At 34.5% G+C, this 14985-nt stretch overlaps 1 protein-coding gene and 1 long non-coding RNA gene across 25 annotated transcripts in view; both read left to right on the top strand.

Annotated features, from left to right (window-relative positions):
- The window catches only part of camk2g1 (calcium/calmodulin-dependent protein kinase (CaM kinase) II gamma 1), a 159824-nt gene that overhangs the window by 30048 nt on the left and 114791 nt on the right, over positions 1-14985 (top strand).
- LOC141376850 (uncharacterized) lies at positions 1628-4702 on the top strand. The gene is made up of 2 exons (XR_012388115.1): positions 1628-3071; positions 3363-4702. It is a non-coding gene; the product is annotated as an uncharacterized lncRNA (long non-coding RNA).

Genomic DNA, 14985 nt, shown 5'->3' with positions numbered 1-14985 from the left:
TAATACAAATTAAGAGCATTAAAATAAAGATAAAATGTATATATTTAATCAGTGTGTGTGTATGTATACAGTATATGTATGTACAGGTGAAGCAATTATTTGCCCTCTTTACATTTTTTTCCCTTTTTTATTCCTTTTTTAAATATTTTTTAACAGAGCAAGGACATTTTCACAGTATGTATACAGACAATATTTCACAGATAATATATTTGCTTCTGGAGAAAGTCTTATTTGTTGTATTTCGGCTAGAATAAAAGAAGTTGTTAATTTTTTTTAAAACTATAATATTTTTAGCCCCTTTAAGCTATATATGTTTTTCAGATAGTGTACAGAACAAACCATCATTATAAAATAACTTGCCTAATTACCCTAACCTGCCTAGGTAACCTCAATAACCTAGTTAAGCCTTTAAATATCACTTTAATTTGTATAGAAGTGTCTTGAAAAATATCTAGTAAAATATTATGTACTGTCATCATAGCAAAGATAAAATAAATCAGTTATTAGAGATGAGTTATTAAAACTATCATGTTTAGAAATGTACTGAAAAAATCTTCTTTCAGTTAAACTGAAATTGGGGAACAAATATACAGGGGTGCTAATAATTCAGGAGAGCTAATAATTCTGACTTCAACTGTATTTTCCCACTATCATTCTTATTTCTCTCTTTTTTTGTTGTATTTTTCTTTTCATTGGTGATCTTTGTTGTTTGGATCGTTTTTTTTCTAGCCGTCATGTTTCTGTGCGCACTGTTCTAAAGCATGCATTGTCATTGAGTTGCTTCTCTGTCTGAACCACTAACCTAAAACACACATTTCCCTCTTTCTCTTCATTGTATCCTGTGAAGTCGTCCTCTGCCTGTCCTTTAATCACTCTATCTGAGTCCTTCACAGTTCACACAGCACAAAGCTCAAGATCTGTCCTGCCTCTAGAGACTGAGAACCAGCTGAGCTGCCAGAACACGGAGACCCATTTCTGACACGGTGTTCTAGTCACAATTTAGATAAGAAGCTTTTTTAAAGAAAAGTAGTTCTGTTTCTAAATTTGAGAACTTTTAATTCCAGTTAACTTCAATACAAAGAAATAAATGCAACAGCAAAAATTGTAATTTACTGTAACTAAAAAAAAGAAAGAAAAAAAGTCTCAAATCTTGCTTGAATGTGTGAAATTGGAAGTTGTTGACAGATATTTATAATTATTATTCTTTTTTAAATAAACAATGCAGTTTAATTGGTAAAACCTTAAAGTCTGCTTTAATTTGCTAAATTTTGAAAGAATAACACAATTAAAAATATCTATGTATGGAAACCAGTATAAAGGCTGATTTATACTTCTGCTTCAAGCACACGCATATGGCCTGGCACAGCCTTTGTGCAGTTGCACCACAAAGTGAAGCAGCCAAGGCTGACATGCACATTTAAACAAATGTAACTACACATTGCAACGATGCGTAGTGCAAGCACTGATTGGCCGACTTGGTAGCTGAGAAGAGTGTGGGCGGTGATGAAAGCAGCAAGCCTGATGGAGCGATTGTTTACAAAAGTCAAGTCCGATGAAGGAGCTCAGATGGAAATTTTTGTTTTGTATTTACCTTATGATTAAAGTTGTTGCATGTCCGCCGGTTCCCGCCTCTGAATAAGCAAGTTTTAGCTACTTGTAGATTAAGGTATTTAGAAAAAGGTGTTTAGAAAAAACAAAACACCCACAAAGAAACTTGACATAGAGGAACATAAACGCCTACTGCCAGCTAGCGTTTCGCAAGTGTTATTGCAGAGCAACACAAACAGCACGCTGAAGTATAAATGCACAACAACTCACAAAGCAGGTGCCGTGGTACAAGTATAAGCCAGCATTAGAACCACTGGAAGTTTTCAGTTTTTTTGGGTTGGTTAGATATGTGTTTGTTTGTAGGTACAAAATTTCTTCCACATTTAAAAAAATATATGCATTGTGAATTAGAACATATCTGCTCTGTTAGCTGTATTTCATTATATTTTAAAATATAGTTTATTTCTATGATTTTCTGCAGCATCATGATCATTGTATTAAAAAATACATCTTTCAAAATTAATTTTATAATCATCAAGAAACATCAGTGTTGTGACCAGTTGTGGTTTTTAGTAACAAGGATACATTTTTGGGACGCTTTAATGCACTGTAAACTTAAAACAGTCTGAGGAAACCGATTGCAACAAACCATTTAAGTTCAAAAACTAATTGAACACAGTAAAACCAAATAAATGAGGAGAACTTAAACCAACTGAGTACTGTAAAACTCAACAAGTAAGGCAACTCAAACCTTTTTAGGAAACCGATTGCAACAAACCATTTGAGTTAAAAACTCAATTCCTTGTTACTTACATAGTTACTTATTCCTTTTATGTTGAAGTAATGAGGTATTTAATTTACTCCTTCAACGCTGAGTTTAAAACTCTTTTCAAATGAGTAGAATTATCTTTTAGTAGATTAAGTTAATTGCACTCATTTTGATAAAGTTGACTGTTGGGTTTTACAGTGTAAATCTAAAGTTCAAAAGAACAGCATTTTTTTAAACATGGAAATCTTTTGTTACATTATAAATATCTTTACATCAACCATTGTTGAAATTTCATTTGTCAATGCTAAAAAAGTATTAATATATTTAAAAAAAATCTTCAACCCATACTTTTCAGTGGCAGTGTAAAATTAAACTGTTTAATAAATTATTTACATCTGCTTTTAACAACTTTATGGACCACACGTCATTTCCCAGAATGCCAGTATCTAAATTTTTAATCCTGAATTTTGCTGAGGTCAGCTGGCAGTGAAACTCATCCATCAATGGATGCAGGAAGAATACTGCATTCTGTACTCTGATTACCTTGTATTACCGCAGGGCTTAAGGGCATTGAATACTTAATAGCAGCGAGTCTTGGGCTGATTGATAAGCTGAAATCGCTATCGATCCCTTTGAGCAGAGTGCTTTTAATGGCTTTATTTGTGTAATGTGGTGGTGGGGGTTAAAGTAAAGCTCCAAAATCCTTCCTGTTGAACTGGGAAGGTCTTCCTGTATCTTTTTGTGCTGTATATATGTGAAAGGAAGTGCTGTTATCAAGTTTCTGAACATACTGCTTTTACCTCTTTCCTTCTAAAAGTGACAAAACCAATACAGGCTGATTGGAAGTATGTGCTTTTAAATGAGTCCACATTCATTGACTGCAGTTTGTAGGTAAAATAACCGCTAACACGTTTCAGCCTAAAATTTACAAAAAAATCAATGCTAAATATTTAAACAAATATATTACAAATTTGAACTTGACATCTCAAAAAATGTAAGATTTTAGTAAGAATTTTTTTGACTGCGGTACCATATATCACCACAGGGCAACTTTTCTCATGTTTTGAGCATGAGTTTAATTTTTCATACTTTGGACAATATTTGTTAATTATACATACAATTTAAAAATATTGTGTGCAGTTTAGATGTATTTTATTTAATTTTAGCCTCTAAAAATTTTTTAAGTGTAAATGTGGATTGCTGTAGCAAAGTAATGCTTTACTTAGTCTTGATACAAAGTAATAAATAGATGTTGCTCATTAATATTTATCAAAAATCACTCACCAGATACTGAAGCTACATTTTATGCTTTCAAATGATATATATAGTTTGTCATGATTTTTATGTTTGCCTCCCCCATCTATTTCCATCTGTACAACTTCTCTGGCATTTTCAGTTTACTCGGTTAGCTCAATTTGTACATTGTTGGACCGGATGTCCACACTCGGTTCTGTAGGGCCAGTGTCCTGGAGAGTTTAGCTCCAACCCTAATCAAACACACCTGACCCAGCTAATCAAGCTCTTACTAGACACACTAGAACAGGGGTGAGCAAACTCGGTCCTGGAGGGCCAGTATCCTTCACAGTTTAGCTCTAACTCCAATCAAGCACGCCTGCTTACAGATTTCTAGTGATCTCGAAGACACTGATTAGCATGTTCAGGTGTGTTTGATTAGTGTTGGAGCAAAAGTCAGCAGGACACCGGACCTCCAGGACCGAGTTTGCCCACCCCTGTACTAGAAACTTCCTGGCAGGTGTTTTAAAGTAGGCATGTGACGGTATAAGATTCTGACGGTATGATAACCTTGGATATAAATATCACGGTTTCATGATATCAGGGTATGGAGATCACTGCTCTAAAATATATATTTTTAAATGTCTGGGTAAAAAACTAAAACTTTTCCCCCTTTGTACACAATATAATTTAATTTGGGAAACATTGAAATTATTTTAGAATAATAAACATCTCAGGCTAAATATTTCGAATGAATCACTGACTCCTGCTGTCTGCATTTGTATCAAAAACACAGATTTCTTTACAATTTAAAATGGCATCTTTGGAGATCTTTTCTGTCAGAGATACTGTTGTCCTAAAAAAAACAAACACAAACAAACAATCAAACAAAAAAGTAAATAGAAAATTGTACTCATACCTTAGGAACGGTAAAACAAAAAATGTTGACGCTTTTAAAACCTTGACCTCTCCAAACCGCGGTATACCTTAAACTCGGTTATCGTTCCATGCCTATTTTAAAGGAAGTTAGAGCTAAACTAAAAATTCTGTAAAAAAACAGATTATTTTGATGGACACCATGAGGCACTGTAAAAGGCAATTACTTTAAAAAGAAAAAGAAAAAAAAGATAAAAAAAACAGGGAGTAAACCCATTATCTTAAAAGTAAAAGTTAAATGTTAAGTATTTTTGTTGTAACTTACAATTATTTTCACTTAATTTGTATAATGCATGTAGGTTGCATGTTGTATGCATGTAGTTCATTTACTTCGTCATTTTAAGGTAATGTTTACTACATATTTTTAAAGTCAAGTCAACTAATCGCTTTTTACAATGCACTGCATTTCAGCAAGTTAAACATGCAATGTGATATTGAAAGTAGTTACAGATTAAAAGTAATAATTCTGTGCTAAATAATATTATATGGTTGTAAGCTTTTATTTTTGAACATAAGCGGCTGAAATGTGTCGTATAGGAATACTATTTTTCCTATGCAAGTTAATAACTATTTTTAAAGGGAAAGTGCAACCAAAAATGGAAATTTATTCACCATTTACTCAAACATTTGTTTCAAACATGAAGAAGATTTTTTTTTCTGTTAAGAAAATATTGGTAACTCCTATCATTGACTTCCATTGTAGTCAAAATACGCTGATCAGTGACAACCAATTTCCAAAATTCTTCAAAATGTATTCTTTACCATCAGCAAGCATCTCTAAAGCATCTCTAAATCTGAATAAATGATGACCGATTTTGATTTTGCTCTTTCTTTTACTTTCCATTTATGAATGCAGAATAGATCCTAATTAATCAAATATATATCTCAAATACAATCTAAGTCACTTTGGACAAAGCTGCATAGATGTGAATGTAATGGAAATAAGAATATTTGAACCCAGATGTTGTACAGGTAATCCATCAATAAGAAAGTGTTATTTAAAACCAAGTGTTTGTGTAGCTGTTACGGCTTCCTCGCACTGTTGTTGAGGGCTTTCAGAGGAGGAACGCTGCCTTTGGCTGGTCTAATGAGATGTATCTGTGTCTGGACATCTCAGCTTCTGTCTTCAGAGGAATGTCAGAGGAGCGAAACGGAGCCAGTTGTTTCTTGTCGAGTGTCATTTATGGTTTCAGTGTTGGTCATTCACATGCATTCCTTACATTGTCTTGCTAATCTGTGCCTGCATCTGGAAGTGCCAGGAGCTAAAGTGGTTGTGAAAGTCTGCATGTTTGCAATATTAGGTGGGTTGTTTTACCTGTGCTATTGTGTTTGTGTCTGTTTTTTTTCCTGTTCTTTCGAGGAGTATTAAAGCATCTCTGCAGTGGATGACCCTGCAGGATTGTGGGTTTGAAGTGTTTGAAGGCGAACTTATCATCTCACCCAAGTGTGAGAACAAGCTGGCCATAATACAATATTAGCATTTTTATTTTTGTTATTAAAAAAGCCATGTAATGTCTTAAATATACTGTTATATTGGAATTTATTTATTTTTAAATTTTGTAATTTAGCTTTTTTTAGTTCTTATGTCATTTTTGGGGTTTTCTGTCTTAATTTTATTTAATTAATTTCATACATTTTTAAAATTAATTAAATTTATTTATTTTTTTACCTTATTGTTTATTAGAGTTTTTATTTTATTCAATTTTTAATTGTATTTATTTATTTTTAAAAATATTTTATTGAAATAATTTTCATTAATTATTTAAACTAAAATTTTAAAAAGAATAAAATACATTTCTAAACTTTTTACTAATTTGTTTCCTTTATTTGCAGTTGACCTTGTTGCACAGTTATATAACATTATGATAATATTTTAGTGATCTGTATGTGCAGGCAATTTTTTTCTTCTAATAAATAACTACATAAATTATGATTAAACATCAATTTGTAGCATCAATTTTAATCATGAAATAAAATAAATCAACACTTCATTCTCCGTCATGTGTCACGCATATATTGTTATCGGCCCTGAGACAGATTACTAATATCAGAGCGGAATTATTCAGAATCAATTTGGCAAGAGTCACAAGAAAAGCAAAGAAGTTCATCTTTAACAACAAGATAAGGTTTGCTCTCATTCCCATGTTTCTCCGTCACACCTGATAGAACGCAGTGTGTGTTTGCATTCAGACTGGTCTATTAGCGGCGATCTTATCTCGTATGTAGTTATTTGTCAGACGAAAGTGTATGTGAAGTATGGCAGGCGAGCTCTCAGCGGGGGGATAGTGTTCATGGACTCTTTGAAATTTGTTTTGAAATGAACATTGTGCCTTGAGATATGAAAAACTGTGAAATGTGCTACAGATCTTTTGGATTAAGTAAAAGAAAACTGACAGCTTGCTTATACACAGTACAAAAATGTGCTTTTTAGAAGAGGCTCTTGAGGAACCATCATCACACTTTACTCCTAAGGCTAAAAAGGATGGCAATTTTTTAAATAAATATGTAAATCTTTTTTTTTTTTTTTTTTTTAGAAGTGTTTAACTTGTTTATGTAAAAAAAAATATCACCTGTGTTTTTTAATTTTCTAAAAATGTCTTTTTCTAGTGTTAAATGAACACTTTGAAATCGGCTCACCTGACTCCACTAGAGTTAAACCGTTGAAAAAAAAGTAGTGATTCATCCAATCTCAGGAGCTGCGTTCCAACTGGCACACTATGCACTTCTGCACTATTTACTTATGCACTTACATACTAAACAGCATAATATATGTATGTAGTGTCGTCCTAAATGGAATACTAATGTTTTTTAACGAAGTGAAAATTCAAACCATTTCGCAATAAATAACCAAATAAGTATAACTGAGTATAACTGAATCGAGAGCTAGTTTAATCACTCTTAGGAGAATTTTCCTTTCACAATCCAAAATAAAGTAATCCAACATAAGTGACCGAAAGCTCCATCCCTTTCGCTGCGGCAGCAAAGCTGCGGCTGTTGTATGCGTGAGTGTCCAACATTCCACATTTCATATTACTGGTTGAATAAGTGCATCACCTGGGTATTTAAAGTGCACTTCCTCATTTTAGTGTGAATGCACTACTTGCTGCGTTCACACCAAATGTGGATGAAGCATCAGTTGTGAGTGATTTGCATGTTAAGTCCATGTAAAGATGCAAATAGACGTCCTGTGGCACGATTCATGCAAATGAGGTGGCACGAATGATGCGATTCATTCGAAATTGAGCATTTTGTGCGTTTGATGTGAACCGCATGAGTTGGAAAATCTAAAATTCAGTGGACATTCGTTGTTAACCAATGATGAGCTTGCTCTCCTATGGGTGTGATTTTAAAAAGTAGTGCCTGTTGTAGATGTCCCGAGGGGAAATCCTCTTGCCAACACTGACAACAGCTCATCAAACTGGGCTTAGCTCAGTCTGAAGCACCGCTGAAAGCCTCCATCTTCCAGGTATACAGGTATGCACTTAGACATAGCGCCAAACGAATCTGTGCTTTTTTTCAGCCTTCTTAAAGCACATAAAGCACAGCTATTCTCTCAATAAAATTCATGTTAGCCATTTAGCAACGAAGCTAGAGTCACCGGGCAGAGAGAAGCCCTGGCTGTGGCGTGAATCCATATCTATTGTGAAGTCAATTTAACATGCGAATGAAGCGAACTTAGTAAACACTTGAAGCGAGTGAACTCAAAAGGTTACTCATTTATTTACAGGCATGCCACGTAGGTGTAAACATAGCATTACACTATTTATACTACAAAATGGAGTATAACAGTGCGTAAGTATAAGATTTGGGAACCACCTAGGGTCTGGCTGTAGTACTTTTAGCTTAGCTTAGCACAAATATTATTTAATTGGATTGAGCCATTAGCATCTTGTTCAAAACTTTCAAGTGGATATGATGCTGTATCGGACACAACTTATTCACTCATGGACATTTACTAAAAGGAGTTCCCCAAAATGTCAATATTGCAACAGAAACCAAAATGTTAAACATAATTTTGGACTGCCCTATATTTATGTTATCAGACAGCGATTTTTATCTGGAGAAACTTTTAAAGGAATATTGTTCAATGTGAATCCTTCAAAAATGGTAGAATTTTGATCAAAAGTAAACTTTAAGTCCTGTTTTATATTTTTATAGTATGTATCATTTACTATTGTTGATTTAAATCTTTATTGTTGTAATTTGATGATTGTTAGTGAGGTTTATAAAATATTGTACATTTATGAGGTTTAGCCATGAATTAGCTAGAGAAACTGATGTTGTATGGCAAAAAAAAGTTTAGAGTTTTTTATAATTTTCTTTTGTGTACTAAGACCAACGGAAAATAAAAAGTAGCAATTTTCTAGGTTGAAACAACTATGAGCTATACTATTTAACTAACTCTACGCCAGTCTTCCATTATAATCAACAAGGTAGAGTATAGTTCCTAGCCATATTCATTCAAAAATAAAAATAAAAACTCATCAGTTTATCTCTATAGGGGACTTGTAAAATGAAAAGTCTTTAATTTAAAAAGACTTTAATAACTTTAAAGTATAGGTCTCAAACTCAATTCCTGGAGGGCCACAGCTCTGCACAGCTTTGCTCCAACCCAATTCAAACACGCTTGATCCAACTAATCAAGGTGTTCAAGACTACTAGATACTTTAAGATCAGCTGTGCTTGATTAGGGTTAGAGCAAAACTGTGCAGAGTAGCGGCCCTCCAGGAATTGAGTTTGAGACCTATGCTTTAAATGCATACCTTTTGCAGTTTATTCTGAGATCACCAAAAACAAAGTGAATAAGTAGTAATATAAGGAGTTCTGCCAGTTTGCATGATGCTTTTTATATCTATGGCAAAACGCAAAGTGTTGAGTGTGAAGTCTTCTCTGTTTTCCTAAATTGCCTGAAAGCTTCTTGTCAAATCTGAATCTTTCAGTAGTGAACAATGAGCGTTTTCCTCTAGTGTTTATGTTATATAATCCCTCCAATTTAATGAACACCCCTTACAGCATCACATGTTCGATGGTGTGGAGCGTTTGCCTTGCTTTTGTTGCGGCGCCTCATTAAACACGGAGTGAGCTTTTTCCTCTGCGCTTCTTCTGCACAGTCATGATTCTTCAAATATGGCTCTGCTGCTTTACTGTCAACAGCTGTTCACTGCTTCCTGATGGAACATTCAATTTGCTGAAAACCAGAAAGCCCATATGCTACAGTCCAGCGGTCCCCTGTTTGGATTTATACAAAAGGCTTCAGTTTTGTCCCTCTATAGGAAAGCTTGGCTGCAGGTATGAATGGCTGTAGGAGGGGAAGACGGTGGACCAAACAGTTTTGTGTGCATGTTCTGGCCTTTGTTTGTGCTTTAGGTCACTCCCAGAGGGCCTCATCTCTCCAAATATATCTGTGCTCGTGTCTGAGGGGACGCGCACCTTCTCCCTGGGCTATTCTTAGGCCCTGTTCCTCGCTTGCTCTCTGTCAGGTCCTGTGGCAGGTTCATCCCATAGTGGAAATGTCACACACTGCTGCAGTGAAAACAAGCTTCAGAAATTCTTATGCAGTTAAAAACGTACAGTTTTTGATCGTAAACGTGGTTGTATTTGTATTCTAAACCATAAAATGCATTGTTTTAATTAAGTAGTTAATTAAAACATCAGAAGGTGATTAAACATTTTATGCTAATGCAAAATAAAGTTGTCGTACACTAGGGCTGGCCGATAAGCGTTATTATATCAAATCGCGATAAAATTGATGTCAATAACAATGATAAGCTCTGGACTATTTTGCTTTATATTGATCTAAAAGCCAATCACACAGCAGACATGTGCAAAAATGGGAATCTAGAAGTGTGTTGATATTTTCAAATTTTCGGCTATGGAGAACTTATCGGCCGAATATGTTATGGCGTTTAATGGACCCTCTAATTTTGTGGCTTCAGTCATTATTGGGATACTCTTTTAAATTTGGAAGCATTTACAACTGATATCGAAATATATTTTATTATTGTTCAGTATCTGCTCGTGGTATATCCCAGTTCGTGATGTGTTGGTGATGTATGAAATACTGTTTCCAGGTCCAAGCCGCTACTCATTTGAACTGAGAAAATATTAGTATTATTAATCATTAATAATGTTATTATTATGGCAAATTTTTAATCCCATCACACATTAAAGTGGATTTTATATAAAATCATTGTGTACACATCAGTCTCTGGACTTCACAAATCACAAATACCAACATTTTAAGGAAAATGAATCGCATATGTATGTAAACTCTCCTCACATTGGTCAGAGTTTGGTTTATTTACCGGGATTTCATACATAGTTTTTTCATTTATGAAGATGACAACTGAGACCATATAAGTGAAATGTGCACATTAATTTTGAATAGTGATTTTGAAAGTCACCAAATAGAAATCTGAGGTAAGAATTTCAATTGATAAGGGTTGTAAAATATGTATTGATTCTATATCAGAAGTAGAGTTAACTAAAGTTTATGATATTATATATATATTTTTAATTGTTAATTTTTAAGACACTTTTGTATTCATCGTAAAACAGACTTTTACTGTTGGAATATCTCGCACTACTCATTACTCTCTCTTCTTATAGCCATATATATGCCTATTACATATCTATAATACACTGTAATATAGCCTGGTTTGTTGGATTGGATTGCTTTCTCACTACAATGAACCACTTCAGAGTCAGAGTCAGTTCATTTTAACTGAGCCGAGAACAATTTGTTTAGGCGATCTTGAACCGATTGCTTTGGCGCAGAGCACGATTGCGGGTTTCACATATGCCCAAACGAACCAAGCTAAGGGGGCAAACTCGCTAGGTTCCAAAACAATTGTCTATATGTGAAAGCACCCTTATTGTCAAAATACAGTCAAGCATCAATGTGTAAGGTGAGCATTAGCTTCAAATATATTATTCATATCTTTCACCTCCTACTGGACGGATCGGGATTAACAGGGGACAAGCTAGGGTCCTAGAAATACAGTCCTAGAAACGCATTCAAGCCTCTACAGTTGTACAGGAACATACAAAATATATTATTTATATCTTTCACAACCTACTAGATGGATCAGGAACAACAGGGTTAAATCTAGAGTCCTAAAAATGCGTTTAAACCTCTTTGATTATACAGGAACAAATTGTTTCACACTGTGCTTCCCTGACAACTTATACATGACAATCATAACTTTGCTCAATTGTGTTTGCAATTTCCGTTCAACTAATTGTCCAGCCCTAAACCACACTAACAGAGTATTTGCACCAATTCAGTCAAGTCTAATCTAACCAAATGTGCCAAGTGTGAACACACCCTTATTTTTGTCCCACCTTGAGAGTTCTTCTCGGCCCTGTTCTTTAGAAACGACACTCCCATTCTTCTTCCTGCATGTCCCACTTTTCTCTCTCTGTCCTGCGTCTCACTTCTTCCTCCTCTTTCCTCCTCCAGAGGGCTACATGTGAATAATTCAGCCTTGTTACATTACAGAACGGGCTGTCATTTTCAGAGGACTGGAAAGTGAATCGCTGCGTCTCTTTTATTACAGTGTGAACAAACAAACGCTGTGTCTCATTCACAGACGCGCTGCTGTTTGGGTGTAATCAGATGCTACAGGACGCGTCTGTGCACTCCTCTCTGATGCAGTTAAAATGCAGATGAAATGAGCAGAATTGGATTAAGCGCATCTTGAAACATGATGCAAGTTATGTTGGGTGATGTGTTCAACAGCTCGGATATTGTTGGAGGAAAGATGATGCAGTCGGGGTTATACAGGCAATATATCATACGGAAATTTGCATGTTGCTTTGTAAAGATGTTATATTTGTTGCCTTAGAGTGCTTGCAAGGCCGTTTTATATTTAAACTGCTACAGTTTATATTTATTCCTTCCAAATATGTGCTATTTCCTTCCATATAGTGTGCTCACTGCACTACATGAGAGTAGGATGTCCACATCTTTCGTATTCAGGATAAAAATAGATGAAGTGTCCACTAAAATCTAAAGTGGACACTTTGCTATCCCATGAGACTACAGGAACCGTTGTATTTAGAAAGCTGAACAATATATGGTCAAGTATTGTGAAGTCGGAAAGTGCTGTGTGTCAAGAATGCATTTTCTGGTGGTTATTGTTGCAGGTTTTGTTGTTAGTAGTTCACTGGTGAAAGTTCTTCTAGGAGAAGCAGTGGTGGATGTAAGTGCAATGATGTATATAGTATGTTTTCATTTATAAAAAAATCTAATATATTAATCATTTATTGAGAACCGTACATGTGATCCTGGAGCACAAAACCAGTCATAAGTGTAATGTATTGATACATTTCATTTCTATATATGCTTATTTATTAGCTGTGTAGCAGTAGAATACTATGGCGAAGGAGGCGAAGGCGACTAAATAAAACGCTCCTACTACTTAAAAGATAGATAATTATGCTGCTATTTCACTACTAGGGAGAGATGCTGTAAAAATCCTTCTCTGCATCTCTCTCTCTCTCACACACACTTTGGACAATTGGCCTGCTGCGCTGGCCTGTTTGTGAGGTAACTTTTTTCTCTCCTCTTGGCTGTTATAGCGTTACTTGTGGATCCAGACACGATCGTGCCTGAGGTGCGAGTTTTCTCCACTCTCTATTACGAATTTCCTGTGATAACTGTGTATTATGCACATATAGACTGTAAGTGCGGCTGTTCTTCCTGCGTCACTCATCGGTGTACAGCGCTTTCATTTTTAAAGCCAAACACAGCCCTTTCTGTTGAGCAGGTGAAGACAATGACGAATCATAGGGGTGTAAGACAGCGCTCACAAAAAAAAAAAGCGGGTAATAATCACATTAGTTTTTTTTTGCTCTAAATGCTCATGTTGTTTAGTGTGCATTTATCAGAGTTTTGTTTGATACAGTCAGAAAGAGTGTTTTTTTTGAGCAGGTTAAATTAAAAGTACATCTTACTGCTTGTGTTAAATAACAAAATTGTATTACAAATATAATATACATATTAATATATTTATACATTTTAATAAAAAAATTATGTTGTGAAGAAAAAATCTAATTATGTATGGAAAGTATCGTTAATGCACCGTGATGCACCGAGATATCGAATTGAACCGAGTCAATGGCATGCTAACCGTAACTGAACCGTGAGACCAGTGTAGGGTTACACCCCTATGATTTAACATGTTCATTTTGATTGATTGGGGGGATTTTGTAGAGGAGTGAATCTCGAATACTATATAACAAATAAATTACAAACATAGCTAAATAAAATAAAGATAAAAGTGAATGATAGTTTTCAGGTATTCGCTATTCAGGTACAGATATTGAATAATCAACACCGCATATCTTAATTGTATATAATTTAATCTTTATTAAAGTTAGAAAAAATTTCTCGTGTCCGGATGTTTTAAAATTTGAAATATTTAAATGTTCATACAGTCACAAGCTGTAAATGGACAGTTTACTTAAATATTAAAATGTACTCCCTATTTACTCATACTTTACTTGTTTCAATACTCTGAGTTATTAAATTATTGTCTTTAATTTTAATAAAAAAAAAAAAAAGAAAAAGGAAAAAAAAAGAGAACTTAAATGTTTGAAACAAGTGAAGGGTGTAATGAAAATGGTAACTAATTTTTGGGTGAACTACAGTATCTCTTTAAAAATGCATGCAGATGATAAACATTTACTCCATTATGATTAAACTTTAAATCAAACTATAATCCCAACATTGCATATCCTGCGGTGTGATTATTGCGGATTCACACATTACGATATCAATGCTGAAACCATATATTGTGCAGCCCTTACTTGAATATACGTTAGTTGTCTTTACTTTTCTGTCCTTGGCCAAAACTTGCTCTTACATTGTTAGTGTAGTGCTGTGTAAGCATGATCAAAATCAATTTTACATAGATATGAAAACAAATGTAAACAAAATGTTCTATGTTATGCTGTAATAAATTTGAGCATCATTGTTTTTCCTATTATTTATCATGTATATGTAGACATTACATGAAACATTACGTCATGAAAATGTACTTGAAAGTTCTGGAAAAGTAATGGGATTTTAGTAGTAAAAATGTGTATGAACCCTGTATTAGGATAGCACTTTACAATCATTCAATCATTTTTTATACCCATGTAACATGACATTGGTTTTATGGTCTTAATTGGTCAGGGGTGTCCACACTCGGTCCTGGTGGGCCGGTGTCCTGTAGAGTTTAGCTCCAACCCTAATCAAACACACCTAAACAAGCTAATCAAGCTCTTGCTAGGTATGCTAGAAACTTCCAGGCAGGTGTGTTGAAGAAATTTGGAGCTAAGATCAGCAGGACACCGGCCCAATTAACTTATTATTTTTTATGTCATAAAAGTTCAGAAGTCTTACAATAATACCCTGTAATACTTCAGGGGTTTCCCATGAATATTTCAGTAGGTGCCCTATAAATGGTTCAATTTTTTTTGTTCATTGTTAGTCTTTTTAATATATTTCA

Source organism: Danio rerio, chromosome 12 (genome assembly GCF_049306965.1).
Source record: "Danio rerio strain Tuebingen ecotype United States chromosome 12, GRCz12tu, whole genome shotgun sequence".
Lineage (NCBI taxonomy): Eukaryota > Metazoa > Chordata > Actinopteri > Cypriniformes > Danionidae > Danio > Danio rerio.
Note: the sequence above shows the minus strand (reverse complement) of the source record. Positions and strands in the feature narration are given on the sequence as shown.